Raw genomic sequence first — 20466 nt, forward strand, 5'->3', positions numbered from 1 at the left:
GTCACTTAGCAGTTGCGATCTGTCTCTGACTCTTAATAAAATCCCTTTTGGCAGGGTGAGCTAGAGTGGCAACCTCTCTCTATCTCTCTCGCTCAAACACACACACACACACACACACAGAGAGACATTACTGTTCTGCAAAGTGGGCAAAGACATAATGACTGGGGCAGTCACTCTTCTGGTTTCACAAAAACAATTTCTGTGCCACTCCGTTTAAATGAGCTGCACCACTTACTTTTGGGGCAGAGGGAAAAAATGTAAAAATATACACATTTATAAATGTTTTTATGTTTGTTAAATGGTGATACATTTTGGTATTGGATTTCCTTACATTTCTCTCCAGTCACAATTCAAGATTATAATCTTTAACAGATTGTGAAAACTGTAAAACATTATATTATTGCTATTCAGTAATGTTAAAATACTATGGGCTAACATGATTGTTCAAATACTTACTTTACAAAAAACAAATAATAAGTTTATTTAACAAGCAATAAAGATAAATTTAGGAATTTATGTAGTTTGTTGATACTTTAAGTATTTGTTTATTTTTTTAATATATATTTAAAGGTGGTAAATAAATTATATAATTTTTTATTTTATTTGTTCTTAGCCTAGGCAAATATGTTTGAATGCAAAATGGTACATTTAATATTTAAATATAACAGTTAAAATCGCAAATTAATTAGGTGTCAAAATATCACTTTTTTTTTATTAAATTTGGGTTGTTTTTTAGTTTGTTTGTTTGTTTAGTTTTTTCTTATACATTAATTTATAATGATGATAAAGTGAACTGTACAGGGTTAAACAAATTTAAGTTTAATTCTGACTTTTGGGGATGTTTAATTAATTACGAAAATCAGAAAATTCCTGTTTCATTTTTCTAAACTTGCTGTCTTCATTCTGATTATAAAGTGCTGTGTATATAAATATAAATAAAAATGTAAAGTTTTATGTATATAAATGTTACTTTATATTCATATACATTTGCTCTTAAAGAAGTTGTCTATACATTACCATCCAAAGATTTATTCAGTTGACAGATATCATTGATTTTCTTTAATATACTTGGAATGGTGGATCTTTTATTAACAATCATGTTAGTGCACACATTACAGTGCACTCTAGAAAGCCAGGAGGTGCTGTGGAAAGAGTGACAGTCCAGGTTTAAAATGCAACCCCATAAAGCCAGCAGTAAGGCAGTGATGGGGAGCGGGGAGAAGTCGAGACTGTCGAGAATAATGGCTGCATCTTTCAAGTTGGATCAGGTCTTTCTGTAATGAAGAGAAAAGTTTTTCTTCCTCCTGTATGTCAGGAACAATAAGGGAGAACGATGGAAAGGGAGAGAGAGACTCTGAGAGCAGTGAGAAGGTAATTACACGGAGTTTGTGCTCATCCAGGAGTGCGTGTGAGTGGCTGAAAGCCTGCGTGATGGCACAGTGACTGAAAGCTGATTTTAATGATTTTGTTCCTGCTTTCTGCAAACTAAGAAGGAATGATCTGACCCTCTCCTCCTCTTTCATTTTTTTCCCAGACCTGGGTCATGGCCTGAAGTGCTCAAAAGCTGACTAAAATATCCATTATTTACTCGATTTATTTCCCACTATTTACTGTTGTTGTGGGAACCATTGTTCCTCCACGATCTCTTTGTGTGGCCATTAATTGCACAAGAAAATGAAGAGCTGTATATATATATATATATATATATATATATATATATATATATATATATATATATATATATATATATATATATATATATATATATATTTGTGTGTGTGTTTTTCTTTTAGATGTGCTGGCTCTCTTTCCCTGCTCACACTCCTCCTCCCAATTTTTCCCCCTTTTCTCCCGGAGCTGAAGTGTGTTCACACTCAATGTGCGACAGCCACAGAACAAGCTGTGACTCTCAGCAGTAGTCTGTGCACCAGCTCACTCCGGCCTCTTTGCGCGCGCACACACACACACACACACACACACACACACACACACACACACACACACATACCCACACACAGCACAATGCCTCAAAGAGAAATGCTTTCTGCTCCTAGCTAATTAAGAGTGACTGAGGACAATGCCAGTCTTCTGAATACCCTGCAGACAGTTCAGTGGTCACATGAACAACTTGCGTGTATGTTTTTTTTTTTATTTTTTTTTTATCAGTCTGTCCTCTGTGATGTAGCTGAGTGAAGCTGAATGGGACTGGGACATATGCATATCTTCGCTGGCCCACCTACCAGCTTATATATTACACCACTGTAGATGATACAAAATGCAGCAGGGTGTGTGGTGTTCAATCAACAAATATGCACATTATGCCCTTTTTTCATCTCTCTCTCCACCGACCCCCCGGAGCTGCTCACATCAACTACAATCCTTTGACGCTTGTTTGTAAAGTAACAACGGAACTTTGCCCACCTACCTGGCACCAGAGATCTGAGTTTACTTTTTACTCCAACTCATTTTATTCAACTTGTATATATTGTTCAAATTCACTGTGCAGCTTTTATGACAATAATAAAGAAACAGTTGTGTCTCATTTTATGAGTTCATTGTGCATGTATCTGTCTTATTAGAGGAGAGGAACTTTACCATGAGTTTGTCTTTTGAAGCACTTGGGGGTTATTCATTTCACTCTGATTATTATGTATGACGGTTGTATTTTTGCGCAGCTCTTGGTGTCCTATTCTATGGTCGTGTTCTATACCAGTAGGCGGATTGGATCAGAGGATTGAAAGTGTGTGAAGTGTATTAAGTGAGTCTTAAAACCCTGCAGTCAAAACAAATACAGGTACTCAGGCTCAGAGTTCAGAAACACGCTAAAATCAGGTGGAAAAAGACACAGACTGAGCTAGGCCTACTTAAAAACAGCAAAAAGGATAAACAGGCTTGTTAAGGTGAAACTTCACAAAGTACATGCTTTGCATTGGGTAAGTGTGTGTAGTCCTTATATACTGAGACCGTATGTGTGTTGAGTTAGAAACCAGGTGAACATGGTCAAAAGTGTAAGTGGTGATGTAAATTTCATCACAGCCATGACTTTCGGCCGCACTGCATTCTGGGAGTTAGAGTTTAGTGACGATTCTGTTGTAGACGTCACAAATATAAATATAGACAGCTAATTTGTGAGCCAATTATGTATGACGCAGTTTCTTTCTCAGGGGAAAAAAACAAGCTTTTCAACAGATATGTGTCATAGGAACACACTGCATTCATGCAGGAAAATGAATATGGAACATGACCAAGCACAATCTCTCTCTCTCTCTCTCTCTCTCTCTCTCTCACTCAATCTCTTTCCAACAAACCTCCCGCCAACTCACTGAGGTAAGTTATAATAAAGATTTTTTTTTTTTTCTGAGTGAATACCTTACAGTACTTAACACCCCATCTATCAGACATGTCAGGATCACCTTTACTCATACTTGCTCCTGTAAGAGTGTGTATGTGTTCTGTGACACTACGGTGAGCTACTGTATAATGAGGTCCTTTGGTGGCTGTAAAGATCGGAGTATAGAAGAACGAAGGAACAGTGTGCATATAGCTCTATTTGTCTTACAAATATAACACTAACTACCAATTACAGCACTATAAACCTCCTGGCTACTGTGTACCTCCCTTGCTATAACGATGGAGCCATAGGCAAACTGTGCTGAGCCCTTGCACGCTCTCTTACTGTAATGTGTGAGGTGCTGTGGTCACTGATGCGGGCTGCGAAGTCAATGAGGCTGGTAATGAGGTCTTTTTTAAAGAGTGGTGGGGTTGTTTGATTAACGTTGGCATTATGAGGGAGAGGGGAGGGCAACACTGGCATCGTCACTCCCTGCAACACTGCTGCCTTCTGGCTAAGGGTAAAGCATCAGGCAAAGGACAAAACCTCACATTCAAGAGAGCACACACATACAGGTACACCGTGACAAGAAGAGAATAAGATATACACCAGTGAATGGACATTTGAGAAAAACTGAGTGATTAGTTAAAGTTCATTACTACTCAGTTATTCAGGGTTCTTACCTTCAAAAAATGTTAAGATTTAATATTAGTAAATACTTTGTATGGTTCTACAAAAAGAAAAAAAAGTTTTTCTCTCTAATATTTTTTTGGATCACAAAATGCCATTTTATTCGGAGGCAAAAAAAAAAAAAAAGCTGTGCTGATTTATTTAATGTCTGCAAAAAAAAATGTATAGCTGGAAGACTGGGTCAAAAAATTTTTTCAAAATAGTTGGTCTTATGGGGTGTTCCCAGCATATATTGGTTAGTATCTCCCAAAATTGTTCCAAGTAAGGAGTCAGTGATACCGGAGGATTACTGATACACATGGGGAGCAAACGTTAGCCTGTCTGGGCTGATCCAAAATAAAACCTACTGTAGCTGCTAGGCATGATATAAAGTTATCAGAAGAACCCCATGCATCACAGCTTGCGGAGTACCCACAGACTGGCCAGAGTGCCCATGCCAATCTCTGTCCGTCTCTAAGAGCCACTATAGTAGGAGTGTGATCATCAGAACTGGACCATGAAGCAATGGAAGGATGGCCAGGTACTGTATATGTGCCATGCTTAGCTGGGGAACGGATGGCATCAGAGGAAAAAGACAAGCCAACAGAGGCAGTGTGATGATCTGGGCAATGTTCTAAATAATGTTCCAGTCTAAGCAGACCCCTTCATGGCAACCCGATTCCCTAATGGCAGTGGTCGCTTTTAGCAGTCTTTAATGCACCTTCCACATACGCAAAATTGTTCAGAAATGGTTTGAAAAACATGATCTGACTGAGCATCTGTGGGATGTGCTGGACAAACACAGCTTAATCCATGGAGGTACGACTTTGCAAGAACAGGAAGGGGAACCTACTATACACGATATTAGGTAAGTGGGTTAATTATACACACAAAACAACTAAAAGGAGAAAAAAGCCCATTTTACAATTGTAAAAATAAGCTACAAATTTGAGTTTGTAATTACATTCATTTATGAAAAACATAAATTATTATTTAAATATTCAAAAGATTATTATTATTATTCATTTGTTTATTTTGCCTTTTTACCTTTCTCTGTGTCACCACCTCAGAACATTCGATCCACAAGTTACCAACACAGGTTTTATGCCAGATGACCTTCCTGCCATAACCCACACATTTCTCCAGGCTTGGGACTGGCACTGAGGATACCATGCACCTTAGTGGCTAGGTGAGACAGATGGGCGTAGGGTTAATTGCCTGGCCCAAAGGACCAACAGTGGCACACTAGCAGTGGCAGGGCTTGAACCCCGACCCTCGCATCGGCACCCCAGAGGCTCAACCCTGTGAGTCACCACTGCCCCAAAAAGCACAAAATATATTCATGATGTACCAGAAAAGCCTATTGTGACACAATTTATTGCAATATACATGTACAGTAGGTACATAAGATATTCTATTGTTATACAGCTTAACCTTACATACAATCTTTAAATGTCCCTACACAGGGGGTGCAAAACAGCTGTTTAAAGGGTTATGGGTTAACTGTATAGCAAACCATATACATTATAAATAATACTTGAAGTGAAATATGTATCATAATGCATAGTTTTTCAGAGGTTTTGCATCAAAGGTGATGACAAAGGGCTAAAATAAAATAAAATAAAATAATTAGTACAAATAAATGGTTTTGATCTGTAATGTGTTACTTTTCACAGTATGTACTGACAATAATGACAGTGTTTAGAAGAGTTTATAATCATTTTATGTAAATGTGATATAACCCAACACTATGTACTGTAAGTGTTTTGGGACCTTAAAAAGCACTTACTATAGAAAGCAGTTTTAACTAAAAAAATAATAAAAATCCTGTACAATAGGGTTAAAACACATGATGGTTTATATCACATACTTTCTACTGCACAAGTGGAAGATATGTGAAATGAGGCTAAAAAAGTGCTGGAGTATTTCTTTTAGTTCTACATGCTCATTTCTGGTGTACACATGACTCCTTGGCAATGTATTTATCCAGTGCTTTAGCCATTAGAGAAGCCACCTTAAGAGTCTCATAAAATAGGGAGATGTTTGTTCAGGGCTGCCTGAAAATGAGCTGGTCTGATACATTGTAATATCATATAAGGATCTAATGATACTAATACACATTTCCATTTGTGGCTGAGAAAAAAAAATAGATAGAGTGCTGATGGACTGGGTTTGCCAATAGACATGAGCTTATTATTAGGCAGCGAGAGAGTCATCAGCGGATTTAACAGCTTTACACCACTCATGAGATGGAGGTGTGGATGACGGCCGGCACTCTGAGCCCAGGCCAAGCCTTGCGCTCTGGGGCCGCACATCGAGCACGGCCTCCAGCCTCAGCAATAATGGCCCAGTCTCAGCTGCTGAAAATGTTATTCTAATTAACAGGGGATTAAGTCATCATCTTCTCGTGTAATACAGTCTGGAAGGGAATTTCAATATGGAACAGCAGTGCAAAAAAAGCAGGGGGAAAAAAAGCATTTAGCATTGCAGTAAATTACTCTTGACCCCCTGGACGGCAGTCTATCGGCGCGTCAATTGCCTGCCAATTAAAACAGGCCACCCTTGCCAAAACTTTATTGGGACGGACTGGGCTTTCAGACGTGGTACACATTTCATGGGGATGGAGAAGAGAGACGAGTGCCTGGCTGGCTGCTGACACTATTCTGGTGGGAATTTTGTCAAGTTTGGAGAAATGAGCATATGAAACGATTTTCTCGAGCTATCGCGGGCCATAGCTGAGCTGACTGCCACACAAACAGTTTCTCTGAAGTGCAGCTCTTTGATAAGTGACCATATGTGGAGCATCATGTGCATGGAGAGCTAAAACACAAACAATAACCCTAAAGCAGGCTTCTGAAGGACTGGACAAAGGCTTCCAACACTAGCAAGAGCTCCAGCACTAACAAGCTGAGGCATTTATAGTTCTGATGTACATCTTTTTAAAAATGCATCATGGCACACTATGATAGTTCACGAAGACTTTTTGACTTAAAGTAAAGTCCCATGCAAAGAGAGTTTAAAGTGTGACAGGGCAGAAGATTTTCTCTAACAAGGGAATATACTGTAATACTGTTTCGTAAAAGCATAAAGAACATGTAAAACTGTACAGAACATGATACTAATAATACCGATGTACTGTAACATGGTATAAATTTAAATTTAAAAAGTCTCTTGTATTTATTGGAATGTATTGCATATGTCATTTCTTACTTAGCTTAGTACACAGGACTATATAAAGTGTGGTACACAATAATATATATTATTATATATAGATAAGGGTAAAAGATGCAGTAAAAACATAGGATTGAAAATACTTACGTATTTGGACATTAGAGGAGAAAACAGATTAGAATTGTATAAAATAAGCTTGTGCAATGAGTTATCTGTAATTAATATGAAAAATAAGTGAAAAATACATTAATTTAATAATGTCCATTTAAAAAATATATAAAATACATTTTTAATCCATATAGAACACACTGATTTTAATATGACTACATGCTACAGTAGTAAAAAGCTTAAGATAACACTTGTGCTGCAAAAGAGAAGAGAAGAGAAGAGAAGAGAAGAGAAGAGAAGAGAAGAGAAGAGAAGAGAAGAGAAGAGAAGAGAAGAGATGTACATTTTCCCCAGAAGTAAAAAGAAAAGATAGATCCTGTAGGCCTCTCCGTCTGTGCTAAAGCTTTGTTTTCTGCTCGTCTAAGCAGCATCAAATTGATATGCTAGCAATGATGTGCAATGACAATTAAATTGTAACTGACCTGCATGTAACCATCATTATGCCTTCTATCTTTACTGCCATCCCTGTTATTTAATCACACAGCATGTGGGCTTTTTATTAGGCAGTAACAATGAAGACCACATCCGCCTGCCTATAAACACTTGACTATGGGTATCTATCAGCTCTTCCATAAAGGAAAAAAAAAAAGTTTTTTCGTACATTTCTTTTTTTCCCTTCTGAGAAAGCTCTTACAGATAATGCGAGATAGTGACATAACTAACATACTTGGTACTGTACACATCCCGCTACACATTAGAATAGGGAATATTTATGCACTTTCTGTATTCCCTTACATCAGGATCAACAGATATTATGATTGTAATAATGGAAGTGTCTGTATCTGGCACTTAAAAGCTAAATCGATGGCTTCCTACAATTCCTATTAGGATCCATACAAAACAACAAAACGTGGAAAAAAGCCTACAGAAAACGAATAAGGTCCTGTTATGCTCTCTCTCTCTTTCTTTCACACATACACTCACACGCGCACACACACACACACACACACACACACACCCTAACAAACATCACAACCTTTCTCCAATGACTGCCGCATATTCATTTGCATAACAATTTTCGCTTGTGTTTCTGGTTAGATGGAATTCACAGCATGGTGCCTGCATTGTGAGTGCTGGGTCATTGCTATGTATATGTGACAGAGAGATAAAAAAAAGGAAACCTCTCAATTTTTTCTGTGGGGGACTATACTGTAGGTACCGTACACATCCTCATACAGAGAACAATAAAACTGTACAGTCCTAAGGTATTAATATTTATGCAGGAGAATCATTATTATTAGTAGTAGTAAAATTATTGTTGTTTTCGTTGTTGTTGTGTCTCTGTTTCTCAAGGATTATACCTGTGCTTTGTGTCTGTTCATAAGCATGAATAATGTGACAACTGCAACAAATAAGAGGTGCTTATGTTCTCCTGAATAATCTCTCACACAAAGATTCTTTGGGGAAAAAAAATAGAAAATGCACAAGGCTGTGCCACCATTTGTATAAAGCATAATTATTTGATTCAAATAATTGCCTGAAACACGCAATTAGTAACACCAGTGCTGAGTCGAGGACGCTTATCCCAAAAGACTAACACAGTCAGAAATAAGCATGTAAAGACTAGGGAACGTGAAACAGTGTTGGGTAAAATACGGAAACGACAGTCACACCTAAAAATACTGCTCTTTATAAATTACAAAAGTAAGAACAAGTTGTAATTATTAAGCTAGATGGGACACATTATCTTTTTCATTGCATGCTAAAATAACGTAAATCAAAATACACTCACCATGCACATTAACCTAAACACATGCACAACTCCACATTTATGCAACTTTCCAATCAGCAAATGTACAACGTATATTCTCATGCAGGTCAAGAGCTTCAGTTAATATTTCCATCAGACATCAAAATGGGGGAAATTGTTGCTTGGCTGTGTTGAGTACTTCAGAATGACTATTTCAGAGTATTGTGATCTCCTGGGATTTTCACAAACCATTTCAATTCTATTCAATTTATTTTGTACAGCGCTTTCAACAATCACATTTTTAAAAATCACAACAATTGCAATTTTAACAGTCACATAAGAAGCTTTACAGAATTAAATAAATATGGAGATAAATACGAAAGTATACTGAAAACATAAAGGCCATAACTATCAGTTTGTCCCTGATGATCAAGCCGAGGGTGACAGTGGCAAGGAAAAACACCCTGAGATGACAATAGGAAGAAACCTTGAGAGGAACCAGAGACTTACCAGGGAACCCATAAACAATAAACACAGAACATTCTTTAGATTAAAAAAAAAAAAAACCCTTTACAACCATGATGATCAGGAAAACATCTCAAAATACACAACACGCAGAACTTTCACATTCCATTTCTGTTCTGGCAAGTTGGACATTTGATTATCAGTAAAACACTGTGTGCTCTTTTTCAAAATCTGTTCTGTTTCAGTGGGCTCTTTACTTGCATGGGTAAAGTTGCTAGTAAAGCAAAATGGCCAGTACAGAGCCTTGCATATTATCTATAAAACCATTTAACAATTTATTTTCAAAACCTAGTAACAGTAAAATAGCAGTTGTTACAGTAGCTGTTATAATTGCTTTTAAACCTTTCAGATGTATAAAGAAATATAATGAAAGTTGCCCTGGATAAGGGTATCTGCCAAAAGCTTTAAATGTAAATGTAAATGGGTGAAAAGCTGTGTTTATTGTCTATAACCACTCAGGTCTGAGTTCTGAAAATCTATCATTCTCATTTTTCCTTCCCTTCACACTCATTGGTTCTTGTCTCTTTTCTTTCTTTAATTCTCCTCATTTTTCTCACTTATTCTGTTTCATTGTTTGTCACATTATAGGCACTGGTCTGTCAAATACTCAAAGAGAAATCGTTATCAGTCTGGAAAATAAAACAGAAGGAAAGTGTTTTATTTAGCATAGCTCCCTTTGTCAAGAATTCCAGACAAGAACTTGGAGTGCAGGCATAGAAATGATCAAACTACTGAAATATGATAAACCACTCAAGGAAAAAAAAAAAACTTAAACAAGTAATACAAAACAAATATGCTTCACTCTAAAATAGGTTAATGTAATGGTAAGATCGGCCAATACTTCCACAGAAAGGAGTATATTTGCAAAGAGAATTGTTGGTTATAAAATAAAAAAAATAAGTGTGTATGCCACATACATGACCCTTGTCAGGAAAACTTCCTGCTCCAAGTGCTGATCAAAATAATGAATTAATCTTCCTACCTCAACTGTAAAAACAATGTGGCTAATTAGACTAAGCCAATCAATCTAGCTATGGAGTCTATCCATGTAGACATGCAAATATACACAAAAAAAACATGCCAAGCCTTAATAATGTCAATTTATGGATTGATGGTTGTGGGATTAAAAAATTTAAGAATCATTGGTCCAGAACTTCAGAGGGTTGGTCATATCTCAGCAATGGCAAGACACTTGGGTCTATAAGCAAGTCCCTTGGCTTGATATCCAATTTATAAAAAATCATTTGCTAAATGAGGATGCAAAAGGGAATGCTACGTAGGCTTTCACTGGCACACCATATCCTAAAGAAACCCTTTTAGCTGTTGTACTTTTATACAGTTAAATTGGTAAGTTACTACTTTTGCATAGCTATTCTACAAATTTAAGGGAAAAAAAAGATTTTATAATGTTGACGTTAATTATCATATCTGTTTTAAATTCTGTCAGATCTTTTTAGTAGGAAAATACTACCATTCGTCAATACTCATAACTTCATATAATTCTATATACAGTATATAGTACTGTGCAAAAAACAATGGGCCATCCTTCATTTTATCATACGTCGCCTCCCAAGAGCCTGACTTTTTTATACTTTTAATGTAGTCTTAGGGAATAGTTCTCCAGGCTTCCTGAAGGACATTTTGCCACACAGTGAATCATACAGGCTGCGTGCTGAGTGGTTGGAACAGACGAAAGGGGAAATGAGGTTGTAATATAAACAGTCATTTTTTTAAATTGTATTTTTTGGATGTTTTGCAGTAAAACATGTGTTTCCATTTCTTTAATTTGATTTACATTACCAGTTAAAAGTTTGGACACACCTGCTAATTTCATGGTCTTTTCTGATTTTTATTTTTTTTCTACATTGTAAAACAATTCGGAAGGCATCATAAATATTTTAATAATCTTCTTTGAACATTTTACTGTATATTAAGATGTATCTGCTACTTATTCTCTGTTTTATAAAAAGCTTTAAACCTACAGTAGGTTCTGGTAATTGGTAATTTTTACCTCAAAATGAACTTTTGGTCTTGCTTTCCTGGGAGGGTCTTCATGAGAGACAGTTTCATCATGGTGATTGATGGGTTTTGCAAATGTAATAGATAATACGGGAACTTGTACTATTCCAGAAAGGTTGACCTTCATGTCTTATAACAACAACTGTCTGTCTATATGTTATTTCATAATTTTAAAATCCACAGAATAGTTTTAGAATGCAGAAAAATAAATCCAAACTTGTGTCCAAATTTTTGACCGGTGTGTCCAAACTTTCAGAAGATCATTTCAGGTATCATGTACTGTACTTTTTTAAATGTTGCTTATCATTCAGTTAAGCTACTGAGGATTAGTACAGTAAAATGTTGCTTTTGTGCAGTAAAACGTCTAAATCTACAGTAAGTACAAAAAAATACTCTGTAAAAGAAATTGTAAAAGGAGATCTGACATACAGTAACATCCTTCAGGAAAGAACATCAGTACTTTCCAATCTTTATTTGAAAAGCCTATTCGAATGGATTTCAATTGAAGGTTGCTACTACTGTAGGGGAAAATTATTTTTAAAAAAGTTATTTGGAGGTTAGAATTTCCTAGAAGCAATTATCCATTCACAAAGCATCCTGGAGAAATAAAGGCCACTGATTGGCCCTTTCATGCATGACAGCAACCGAACAATGGCCTGATAAAGTTCTACACACAGAGGAGCACGGTTGATTCCCTACACATCTGGCTGGGCAAAGTGACACTGACAGTGACACTCACACACACACACACACACACACACACACACACACACACACACACACACACACACACACACACACACACACACACACACTGCAAGAACATTCACTGGAGGCCAATGCCATGATGAAAATCATAAGGTCATACTTTAAATGACTCAAAAGAAGCTCCCAAGTCTAATTCTATAAGCACAACAGCTTCTTTCTCTTTTTCTTGCTCATTTCCCGATTTCTCTGTCCTCCGCTGTGATCCTGGTCAGGGGGCCTGATATATATCTATAGATCCATAATAAGCAGAGGAGAGACTACATCCCATGTGTTTTAATTTGACTCGAAAACCATCCTCAGTGCTGTCTGGGCTTTTAATAGTTATTCACTTACAAATGATTGCAGGTCATTACACAGTCATTGGGAGGGCAGTAATGAGATTGGCTTAATGGCTCTTGTAGAACATTGCTGTAAACGATAGGGAAAAGTTCCCCTCAGTAAGTTTTTATGATTATTCCATATGAGCGGCGTTTGTTTAAGCCCATATTAGTGTAAAAAAAAAAGGGTGGCAATCTTCCTAATCAAATGTGATTTATTATAGCATTAGTTCATTCTGCTCTCAAAAGCAATCATCATATCAAGAGAGAATGAAAGAATGAGAAAGACTGAAAATCTCATCGTCCTTCTAGAGAAATATTGTATTAATATTTGGTCATGTTAATTCTGCTATCAGCCCCTATTTTCATCACAATTTAACTGTGGCCGGTGACAGGAGGCGTAATCATGTGAAGACGTGAACGAGCTCATATTTATTAGGAGCCGGCGCTGACGCTAACAGAGACAGCTAAGTACCCGGTCGTCCTTATCCCTATTGATGTACAAGGCCGACAAGTAAATTAAATTTACCTTTGGAAATTGTTCTATTAGTATTTTTTATTAGGTTAATTAAGCAAGCTCTGGGGACTCGTTGAATTGGTGAGATTGGAGATTAATTCACTGTTCTCCGCATGCTGGAGGACTGAGACGGTAATCCCCTTACAGCCATCCTCCTACAGAGCTGCACGTTGCTGTTGAGCCACACCACTTCATTAATTGCTCCTGTAAGATGCGCCACACCACCAATTACTCCCACGCCTCCACACCAGCCCTCATAGGAGAGAAGAAAAGGGGGGGGGGGTATCTGAGAACTTGACTCACAGTTAAGTTAAAAGTGGTTAAAGGAGTATTCAGACTTCAGATTAATCCAGCCATGATTTCAAGGTCTAATTGATAATAACACCACCACCCAAGTAGTGATGAGAAAAATGACTCTTAGCTGTGTGATGGGTATAATTTAAGTAGATGAACTGGTAGTCACTCCAGCCGCGTGTGTCACTGCTAAATGCTTTTAGTGCTGAAGGTCTGCGAAGGCATTAGATTGTCCTGCAGGTGGTCGAAGCAGATACAGTGGACCAGGGCAACATAGACCTGCCCTGCCTTGATGGAAGCACTATTGATTGATTGAGAAAAAAATACCCTCTGATAGACAAGATTGCTCATTGGAGTGGAACGTCATGTACCTCTGATGTACCACCTCTCAATCAGCCAGCACCTGATCGACCAGGCTGGCTGATGCGTCTTCACCTTTCATCCCACTTAAGGCCAGCTTGTCAATTGGTCTCTCTAGCCCTTATTATTTAGGGGGGGTGCCATGGAGTTAGAATATGAACTCCTCTGCTGGCTCCTGCAGTGACGGTTGTGCTCCATCAGGGACAGCTCTTATTTAGCTACTGTCAAAAACAAATCACGCCCCATCCAAGCTCCATAGCTGCCTGGTTTGTGCCTGGAGGAAATCAAATTTGTATTTTTAGAGGGATGAAAACAAACCACCTTGAACGATTGAACTTATTCGGCACCCTGATGAACTCTAAAGAGCTGTGGGATTGGAAAGTTTGGATTTCATCTAGCCCTGAATAGCATGAATAGCCACGCACACCAGCTCTGTTTGTTCATTCAGTGTAATTGCATGCATGTGGAGAGCTGCGACAAGAGTACAAAGTGAAGAGAGGTGAAGACGATATTGCTGAATTGTTTCACCACTACAGTGGGCCTCTTCATGTTTGTGCTAATGAGAGGAAGGGCCACTGTGTGCACACATACCCTGCCTCAAAACAGACAGCGGGACCCAGTCACTCTAGGCCTTTCACTCTCTACACGGTAAGCTGACTTTGTATTTTTAATTAAATCATTTAAATGTACTTAGACTTGATTTAGTAAAGCTAGAAACAGTTTATCCTTGGGGTTTTATGAAGTGTCGCAACCAATTTGATTCTGTTTTTGAATCTTCAGGATGAAGAATATACACAGGCATAATCAAACAGAAATGTAATAATCACAAGTCTATTGTAACATATCTTAGGTTCTTGAGTTTTCTTTGTTTTGCACAAATTTAGTCTGGTATTAACCATTTTTTTCTTGCCGATTTCTTAATCTTTTTCCTAATAATTTTCTTCAATTTAAATGAGATGAAAACAGCTCAACTGATGATGCCCACTAAATGCACAAATGCAGGGCATGAAAAAAAAAGAAGCTAATAAAATGATGCACTTGTGGTTTATGTAGACTCAAACAAAATGTTAGACTTAACAGTAAGGTGAAGAGTCTAAAAAAACAAGGTGAAAGCTCAGAGCGTTCAAGAAGATTTGATCTGAGTAAGTGTACAGGCAGTCAAAAGTCATCCTATAAAGGAAAGCTTACATTACTGTTTATTCCAGCAAACCCCTATTTTTATACATAAAGTTTAAGCAGAAAAAAGTTTGCACTGTAAACAAAGTACCTTTTCAGCAAAAATGATAATAAGACATAAATATATTTGGGCTTTTCCGTATAAAAAGTTACTATGCTTTTCTCAGGTTTAGCAATCGTGATCAGGATAAATCCTAATAAAAAAGTTGAACCTCTAAGACATACAAAGTTTATTCCAAGCTGCTCTGTTTCCTAATCTCACAAGACACACGCAGCACTTAATAATTGATTATAATTGATTTTAACCTAGCCCTGACCCGGGTAAAGAGGCTCGGCCAATTACACCCATGCATCTGGGAAATGGGAGGGGGGAAAAAAGGAAAAGAAAAACAGGACAGCACCAACTTTAAAAGCTCAATACTTGTAGTACAAATAAAATATTTAGGCTGCAGAAGCCTTGACCTCCTCTTGCTAGCCAGCTCCTAACATGAATTGATTTCTGACAAGGCAACTGGGACCCAATTACAACAAAATGCACTAAAGCTGACCTGTTTCACCTCCCAACATTTACGCCAGCTTAACCTCCCAGAGTGACCAAGGTCTTGTTGAATGGACAGGATGGGCTCTGCATACTTCCTTTTCTTTAACCAGCACTCAGTAGCTAAGAACTCACTCACTGTGAACAGAAACACTCTGGAAACTCATGTCACGTATCTACAGTACATCCTGTATCAAGATAATGTGAGGGTATCCTCACCTCTAGCAACAATTATAGCAGCTCTAATGATGTGTAATTGTGCTATCTCATGGCTGGGCCTTGTAACCAAGAGAAGAAGGATTTCTCAGACAAAGGCTTTGGGCAGAAGAGAAAACGGACAACACAGACTTCCAGATGCTTCTCTATATTTGGATGTAAGAACAATCTAGTAGAGAAAAGCTGATACTGAAGATGACAGTTGGCCAGATGGCTCTCCACTGATGTAAGTCACAGACATGGCAACATGGCATCCTGCATAAATATATATGAGGGGCATTAAAGTCAAACCGTGATGAAACTTCTCATGAATGAAGGCGTAAAAACCGATTGACATTTACAGCCGATTTCGAACACAGTACAGTGATGAGCCCCAGTAAAACATCTGAATGGTGCGAACGTTTAAACAAGGCCATATGTCGATGAATGACACCTTAGAGCCTACAGCAGTGGTTTCAGTGAATGCCTAATATTTGAAAAACACTTTACTTACATCTTGCGGAAGAGACGGATCTGTCTGTGGGAACTGTACACACATTCATTTATGAACACCACTTGCACATTAAAGAAACTACATTTCAGGTGGGAGTTATACTCACATTCCCTGTGGAGCCCTGACCTCATACCAAGCCATTTCCACATGTTTGGGCCATTAAAGAAGTTCCTGGGAGGCCAGTGTTTTTAGATGTGAAGCAGGTAATCCAATCATGGCTTTCTGCATTGATGGTATCCAAGCAGTAGTGAAACGCTGGGATTATTAATGTAACCGGGAATTATATAGAGAAATAAAGCTAGTTTCTATATAAAGGTTTTCTGTTATTTTGCACAACCAAAAGTCTTACCTGTTGTAAGTAGAAATACATAATATTCTTACTGTAACTGCAAAAAATTGGTATAACACTTATGCCATAATTAAAACTTAAATAGCACATGGTGTGGGGGTCAAAACATACTATAGTCATAGATTATATACAAAGGGGTAAGCCATTTGATAAAAAAAAAAAAATGAAGGCTAAAATTAACATAAAAATGCATAAATACCCGGTGCATGTACAAAGTGCTTAAACAGACTGCAGCAACATATACAGTTTTATTTCAACAGCTTCAAATGAGATGATGTGCTCAGTTCAAGCACTTACTAATAAGATTGTGATAATCCTGAGTGCCTATCTTTGGCCACTACATTTATCCTACTACATATTGGAGACTTGAGGATCATGCACTAGGGTCTGCAACACACACAGACTCGCACCTACACCTGAACACATACGCATACAGACAAACGTGCATATACAAATGCACAAAGATCTTCAGAGCTTATTTGTTTATTGACTGTGAAACAGATAAGCACACTCTATATGGAGGAAATCCATCCACTTCAGATGGCTATCTCAACCTTTTCCTCAAACTGTCCACACACATACACACACACACGCGCACACACACACACACACACACACACACATATTTTGCCTAATGAATCAAGAAAGGCGATGTTGGGAAGTGATACAGGCAAATACATCCGCTAACACACATACACACTCCAAAGCTCAAGTGCAGCATTGCTAGCATAAGCACCACAGTAATATAGCAGTGCATGTATGTGTTTAAGTGCTGTGTGTATCTGAATGTAGCAGGAAAAACCAGGTCATTAATCATAGAGACTGTGTGTGTGGTGAGCCTGGGTCAAACTGGGGCTATTAAAGGAAGCCCAGGGACTGGAGCCTCTGTTGTGTTAACCCCCCACTCCCTGCAGGCTCAGGCTGGACTTAGCCCACAGCTGTCCCTCCACTCCCTCATGCCAGCTGCAGGAGAGAAGAAAGAAGGGAAGAGAAAGGAATAGATGGGCAAAGAATCATCTCTACTGCTAATCATGGATCATGAAAACGGATTTTGGCACACAATACAAAATACTCAAAATCAGTGCTGACCTGATGGCATATTTAGTGCAACATGCCTGTCTGTCCATTCCACACTATTATACATCTTTCGTGAAACCAAGCTATTGTATCGATATTCTGTTTCAATCAAGGTAAGGTAAGGTAACTTGCAAACATATAATGAATAATAAATAATATTACTGATTATATGAAATGTTTGCAACAGTTATTAATTATCCAGTGCAAACATCATACCCACATTAATAGATCTACATTTCCTTAAATGAATGCTTCACAACCGGTTTTCACCAGAAGCATATAATACAGCCCATTCCTGCATGTTGAGCATGAAGCAAAGACAAGAAGAGATGATTTAGTGCTCTATACAGTAGATCTGGATTACATTTGTGATCTGCAGCTACATACTGAACTGTAACTTCTGTACTTAGTCAAGCTTTAGTCTCAGCCCACTGAGGCTTCACCAAAATGTTTCCAGGTGCCTCGCTTACCCTGAGAAACAACCAGTATCCCTCACTCTAATAGGAAAATTATTAGGCTTTTATTCCAGGCTTTGAAGGCTTTAATATTTGGACATTTTGTATATGGTCAATTGCAGCTGAAAGAAATAAAATACTGTATATAATTGACACTATGCCATGATGTTATTTATTACTATGCAAATACTTTGAATTAAGTGTATAGTATGGTAATAGTATACTACAGTATACTAATACTACACTATTACTACACTATTACTATACTATTACTATACTATAACTATTACTAACTATTACTACAGTATTACTAATACTATTACTGACCATACAGAGGCAGAATGGTGGCTTATTGGTTACCCTGTGGGGTACACCTCCAGGATCCGGGTTCAATTCCCACATCATGGTCTGTATGCATAAAGTTTGCATGCTTTCCCCCTGCTTGGTTGGTTTCCTTCAAAATCAATTGATGTTTACTTAAGACTTCAATCGACTCTTACTGTAGCTAAGGTAAAATGTTTAAATGGTGCAAATGTTTTAAAGAAGCCATACATCCATGAATGATGATCCAACCGAGGTGGGTCAGAGCACACCACAGTTTTTTAATGTGAACATTTACCAAGCAGAAAGCCAATTTGGTGACGAGAAACATCTATCTGTGAGAACGGTACACACAATCATCAATCATTCACAAACACCACTTGCACATTACTGAAACTCTATAGTATAGTATAGTATAGTATAGTATAGTATAGTATAGTATAGTATAGTATAGTATGGTATACAGTAGTATAGTATAGTATAGTATAGTATAGTTTAGCAATAACAGAAATTACAAAATAAGCAATATTTATTATATAATATATATATATATATATATATATATATATATATATACACAGTATATATATATATACATATATATATACAGTATATATATATATATATATATATATATATATATATATATATATATATATATACTACTGGGCAGTGGACTGACATGGTGTCATGCTCAGTGGTCATTGATATTACTTCAATTCCACTGTGACAGGATTTCACTTTATTCTCTCCATCCCTCTCTTTGTCTCTCTGCTCTGTGCCAGCACTCCCTCAACTAATCCCAAATGGTCCAGTGTTGTCCAATTAAATTCCAGTTGACATGCATTCAGTGCAGGCACTTCTATCAGTAATTTAGCCCTCTTTATAGGCAATCTATTTTTTAATATAAGGTCTGAAGAAAACATTAAAGTATTGATCTTTATTTATTGATCTTTCACAAAGCATAGTTAAGGCCAACGCAAATCAATCAAAAATAAATTTAAAATGATGATAGCGCATAGGAAGACCTGATGTTGCACTCCAGGCTTAATTAGTGAAACGGCAAGAGGGAACTCAAAGCAATATCACACTGTACTACATCGCCTTGGTTGTGTTAGCAGGGCAGATTAAGCGTCTGCATTGTATTAAAGCTAGCCAAGGTTAATGAATGGCCATCATAGTTCAGGCCAGGTTAATCCCCAGAAAACCTCTCACAACAAATGTTAATGTAGCCTGATTTTAATGTCATCAGACAGATTTATAATCCTCCCACCATGTATACACACACACACACTCACACGCACATAGCCAACTATTCATATTACCTTGGATGAAGAGAGAGAGAGATCCTACAGAAGCATTATCATCATTATCAGATGAATGTAGCATGAGTGTTTCAGTAATAAACACACCCTCTACATCCTCTCATTTAGTCAAACCTCATAGCATGGACAGATGCATGCGTGTCCCAGTTCATGGCTTAAAAGCTGTAATTATAACTGAAACTAGAAACCTAACTCATTTAAATGTTTTTTAAATAAAAAACTTTTTTTTCTCCTTTTAACCATTACAAACGACTTACACTGTGATCATTTTTAAAGCACTGTTGAACACTTCCTGTAAGTACATGTGCATCAGTCACAGATGTTATGTGATGCAACATTTTTGACTCACACAAATATTAATGAGTTTACAAGGACCTTCTCATTATAATTATGTAGAGCAACGGCAGCGTCTTAGTGGGCCAGCGATCCCTGTGGGATACATAAATCTACCAAGCTAGCAAAACTCGCCTACTTTTGACAAAACACTACATGTACATGCAGACACAAATAATGCCAAGCATCCTTCATTATTAACAGCCACTAGCCTTACAGTGCCATGCGTAGTTTAACCTAAAACTGTACACAATTTCTAGACAAATGCAGCATAACCTATTTCATACCCCATACTAAATATACTATTAAGACATCCTCAGGACTCTAAAAGTAGGAGCACCGTGGAAAAAACAA

General features: G+C 37.5%; 1 long non-coding RNA gene across 1 annotated transcript in view; it reads right to left on the minus strand.

Moving 5' to 3' along the window:
* Window positions 1–20466, minus strand: part of LOC128529247 (uncharacterized) — a 171060-nt gene that overhangs the window by 74690 nt on the left and 75904 nt on the right. The window lies entirely within an intron of this gene.

The sequence above is a fragment of the Clarias gariepinus genome, chromosome 8, assembly GCF_024256425.1.
Source record: "Clarias gariepinus isolate MV-2021 ecotype Netherlands chromosome 8, CGAR_prim_01v2, whole genome shotgun sequence".
NCBI classification, from domain to species: domain Eukaryota; kingdom Metazoa; phylum Chordata; class Actinopteri; order Siluriformes; family Clariidae; genus Clarias; species Clarias gariepinus.